Raw genomic sequence first — 5341 nt, 5'->3', positions numbered from 1 at the left:
GCTGGTTTATCCATAATGGTGTGGACTATATTTACGTGGACTCTGCTGAGTTCTCTGGTCCAACTGAACCGATCATTGACTGGAAACTAGCTACTTCTAGCTACTACTAGACCATTTGCAGCCGCCGGCCAGAGTGGCCCTGCGGTTCTGTGCGTTACAGTCTGGAGCCGAGCGACCGCTACGGTCACAGGTTCGAATCCTGCCTCGGGCATGGATGTGTGTGATTTCCTTAGGTTAGTTAGGTTTAATGAGTTCTAAGTTCTAGGCGACTGATGAACTCAGATGTTAAGTCGCGTAGTGCTCAGTGCCATTTGAACCATTTGCAGCCATTCGTGGGCTTCACATTCCCAAACAACGATGTCACGTCACCAGGCCATAGTCTTTTTGAGACTGGTTTGAAGAGCATTCTGGAGAATTCGAGCAAATTATTTCGCCACCCAGCTCGCCCTACACGAATCCCATCGAACATTTATAGATCATAATCGAGAGGTCGGTTCATGCACAGAATTCTGCACTGATAACACTTTCGCAATTACGGACGGCTATAGAGGGAGCACGGCTCAATATTTCTGCACGGGACTTCCGACGACTTGTTGAGTTCATGCCATGTGAAGTTGCTGCAAAGGCAAAATGCGGTCCGAAACGATGTTAGCAGATATTACACTACTTTTGTAGTGTATGTCTCGCAAAAATGACTGCAACGAGCAGTTATGGATTTGCACCGACAATCATTCTTTCCACGTAAATGGGTTAAATATCTAATGTACACTCCACAAAACACTGTTAAATATAGACACTAACATCGTCTGGAGAAAAAGCTGTAGATGTTCGAGGAAGTCTCAGGTCGACTTGTGTGTTGCACGCAAAAGGTCACAAATCCCAAACAAATATCACCTAGAAGCTCTGAAATGCAATTCGTTTACATCCATGGAAAGGTGTGTTTTGTTTTAGCACTTCACATATGCCTACTGTCCACATACGTAGTCGCGTCTCGCACACTAACATGTGGTACGGGAGTCATAATTTACTACTGTGGGCGTAAACAAAACCCGAATTTAATAGTCCAGTTACAGTGGTCAGCCACTCAGTATGACAACTCAGTGTATAATTGTCCCTGCGCGTGTCGCAGAACGTTTTCTACTGCAATCGAGTTAGATAAGGAAAACTGTTACTGTAAACGTTAACTTTACTAGTATGTGGAGTGTTGATAAAACTTTATTTCTGGAAATGCACTCGGGAATTACAAACCTGTAACAAAATATTTTAGAGTGTTTTATACAGCTTGCCTTCTCCTCCGCTCTGTATTATCGAGCGGCTGTCATTTCCCGAGCGGAGTGGTAGCTGTAAATGTAGGCGTTCCTGGCACCCTGACTGCCACATCCGCCACGGCCGCCAAATACTTGTCCAGATGGCTTCGCATCTCCTTCCAAAGGAAAGAGGAGTGCCGTGTACGGCTAGCGCCTGACGGCCCGGCACGCTCGCCATACAGCGTTGCGCTGCGGGTTGCCGTCTCACCAAACGCTTGCAGCTCAAATTCACTGCACCTCGACCGCCCGACACAGCCGGCAGTATCTCGCATCAGCTTGTTCAAATGTGTGTGAAATCTTATGGGACTTAACAGCTAAGGTCATCAGTACGTAAGCTAGCACACTACTTAACCTTAAGTATCCTAAAGACAAACGTACACAACGGTGCCCGAGGGAGGACTCGAACCTCCACCGGGACCAGCCGCACAGTCCATGACTGCAGCGCCTCAGACCGCTCGCCTGTCGTCACAGCTAAGCCACGTTGCAGAATGGCGAGTATACAGAAAGGAAAGCAAAGGGAGGCTCCTTGGAGCTGTGTGGAGTCAAGTGTTGCGCTCGACTCCATATTGAAACCGAGTAAACGTGAAACCAAAGGAGCTTGCTATTAAGGCTCGAAACGGACAACCTTAAGAAACGGAAATAATCTAAATCAACTTAATGAAAACTTTTACGGTAGGTAACGCTAATCAAAGAAATTGTGACAAACCTGTAGTTAAAAACTTACGAAATAAGCTTTTAAATTCATTACCGTTGACATGTGAAAGCTATGAACTGGTACTGATTTTAGCGTGATGACAATGAAGGTACTTCCTTTATCTGGGATTTGAGCTGAATCAAGTTATTTACCTGCATGCCTGGATGAGCAGTCATTCCGACACTCGTCCAGAATCAGTCAGTACTAAGCTAGCGTGCGCAGTTAGCCCAAGTGGTGAAGGCGACCGCTCGCGACGCGCAGGGAATTCGGGTTCGAGTCCCGGTCTGGCAAAGATTTTCATATGCCGCTGCTAGATAGTGTATTTATGTCTAACACAACCGATGCCAAGATATTCACAGTCAGCGAATTTATTTCGAATTAACATAGCTTTTACTTTAAATAAAGATGGTAGGCTCCATCAAAATTTAATTTGTAAAATGTTTTGAATTAGGCCAAGGCCTGTAAGTTCACCCTAACATATTGTGTAACAAGAATCGTATTCTTTTAATAAACGACGATCCGTAAGCTTCGTTCTAAGTATGAGGTATGTTTCAGCTTTTCCATATGTAACCTCTGGTGTGGAACCTCTTCTTCTCCATCATTTTCTTCCAGCAGAGAAGTACGACAGTAAATCGTGATCACTAACTTGAGAAAAGTGCGTCTTCTTGCACCAACTGTTCTTTCATGTAGCGCCGCCAGGCACCGCACTCAGGTAAAGTACTGCAACATCTGTTTCCTGCGTACTGTAGTGAGATGTTATTTTCCTTCCAACTCTAAAACCGATTTCGATATGTTAGCTACATTTAGCATACAGCAAGGTATCGCCTAAAGTGAACAAAACGTAATGCACCCAGAGACGGTTTTTTCACTGCAAACCATTCAAATTTTATGCTGCAGTCACAGTGACTATGACCAATATTGAAAAAAAAAATGTGATATTAAATTAAAGAAATCAATTTTGTACGGCGCGTCTTCTTCTTCTACTTCTGTTTCTTCAAGGCTATGATGAAGACTGTAGCTCCTATTACCGCACAACTATGACGTAAGGTGCACGGTACTGGGCGGCAGCAATTTCGTAGCACGGTTTCATGTCACACTCCAGGACATGGCAACACCAAACACCGTGGAGTACAGGACTTCTGGCACCATATCGCCTAATGTTGCCTCTGTGGAATTCCTCTTTGAGACATGTCCACTGGTTATGCAATGAAGATCCTTCCGTAGTCATTCGTACGCTCTGAACATAAGAGGTGTGCTTCATAATACTCACTGGCAAATTATATCGTAAGACTATAACCATCATCAATTTCTCGTCGATTTCTTAGTTGAAATTTTCGATAAAGACCATTATGGTTATTATACTAAAAAAAAAAAATTTAGCAGAGCGTGGTTTCGATCCACGGACCTCTGGGTTATGGGCCCAGCACGCTTCCACTGCGCCACTCTGCTTGTCGTAGTCATGTGATCACGCCACGCCAGAGCCATTACTCATACTCCACACACTTTCAACAAATGATAAATCATTTTATGTTGATCAATTTTCAACTAATTTCACGTCAATTCCTTTTGGAATTTCTCCACTTTTGAGTAGTTTCCTGCATTTCCAACATACGATATACGCATTTAAACAGTGTTTTACATTGACCAGGTCAATATAAAATTAAATGATAAGTTTTGCGTTGAAAGAGTAATAATTTCTACATCATAGAAATATAAAGTTCTGTTATTAAAGTAAAAAACAGCAGAATTTAGTATTTTCATTCTTTCCTCTTACTTTAACAGATAGCACATTTTAACAGCTGGCACATTTTTATTGAAGCTAGCAGAATACAGTAGATTAGTTCTCTATGCTTTCACTAAAAGCTTTCGCAGAGCTAAAAAATAACCGTGAGTGCAAAGCAAAGGACTTGCTTCTTCTTTTAACACTTGTTGTTTGTAATGGAGTAAGATTACGGAATTTATTTCTGTTATAAGGTAATGTCTATCTCTTAGCTATTTTGAAAGGGAAAAAAGACAGTTACGCCGTCTCCAGCTTTAGGTCTGTTTGTGTAGTTCTTGCCAAGAACCTAAGGAAAGGCAACAAATGTATGAGGTGGAGGAGACGCCAAATGATATGCCTGTCGCTTGTGTGAAAAATGTTCACTGGTGGGTGTGTAAAAGGTGTGCATTTAAAATCGCCGATTTCCACGGTGGTGAAAGATGGATGTTCATATAGCGCATTTCACCCATTCTGCTGCATCCTTTAACGTCGCAAAAGTCATCGCGATTGGAGATCGTCAGTAGCGTCTGATTGCACCTCTAGTCCGTGAGATTCTGTGTTTACAAGTCTCTCATTGTACATCAATAACATTTGTGGACAACATTGGACAAGTTGCAAGTTGTTACTCGTCTAGAATGCTCTAAATGCCGTCTTTGACAATGCTGTTGTACTGCACTTAAAAAGGTAAAAAGTTGAAAAATAAGTAAATTTAAGAGAAACAAACCAGGGAAAACATTAAGACATCTTGAAGGACAACGCTTACATGACAGTTTAAATTAAATTAACAGTCCCAATAAAACTCATTATCACTCTTATGAAGTACTCATTTCATTTTAATGGGATTGTTTGTTTAGTTTTAATTGTTACACATGGGTTGTTTTCTGAGTTTAGTGTTAAGGTTTTACCGGGTTGCTCCCTTTATATTCATTTATTGTTTAATTTTCTACCTTTTGAATTGATTAACCCTCAACACTGTCACAGATGACATTTACAGTGTGTTTGTGCCTTAATTCTAGGCGAGTAACATATTCTCGAATGTAGTTTACAAAGATTGTAATTTCTTTGACGACGATAATCCGTTACAATCTGTTAGCAGCCTTGGAAGCCAGAAACCGGTCAACCAAATGAATTATTCCTGTGTAACATACAAAATACTGTGTTTTTCATTTATTGCAAGTATCATTCATTTAATAATACAGAAAAAGCGTAGCATTTCACCAAGTAACGGTTTTTCTGTTAATTTTAGTATGTTTGTGTAGGCACAAAAGGATGTAGGGTATTAGTTTAGGAGTGGCTCATGGTTAATCCGTTTATAGAATTAGTTCTCAACAGCTGTTTCCTTTCGAAAATGTGTACCTTGACTCGTTCGACTACAAAAAGATTCTCTTTGATGACGGGATAAATCACAGACAACGTACGACTGAATGAGCCTGGACGCTATCTTCAGTAAGCTGCCACTTCTCCGAATACATAATACTGGTATACTCCACGTACCGATCTAACAAACCGGACTATATACTCTCTTATACGAGTACATGTATTCGTAAGATTCTCTTGTGATGGATCTGCATCTGGTGTGGC

The 5341-nt window shown here is 41.5% G+C and overlaps 1 non-coding gene across 1 annotated transcript; it reads right to left on the bottom strand.

Moving 5' to 3' along the window:
- Nucleotides 1-3378: 3378 nt before the first annotated feature.
- Trnam-cau (transfer RNA methionine (anticodon CAU)) lies at nucleotides 3379-3450 on the bottom strand. The gene has a single exon. It is a non-coding gene; the product is annotated as a tRNA-Met (tRNA).
- Between the last annotated feature and the right edge of the window lie 1891 nt (nucleotides 3451-5341).

This window comes from Schistocerca gregaria, chromosome 9 (assembly GCF_023897955.1).
Source record: "Schistocerca gregaria isolate iqSchGreg1 chromosome 9, iqSchGreg1.2, whole genome shotgun sequence".
NCBI classification, from domain to species: Eukaryota; Metazoa; Arthropoda; class Insecta; order Orthoptera; family Acrididae; genus Schistocerca; species Schistocerca gregaria.
Note: the sequence above shows the minus strand (reverse complement) of the source record. Positions and strands in the feature narration are given on the sequence as shown.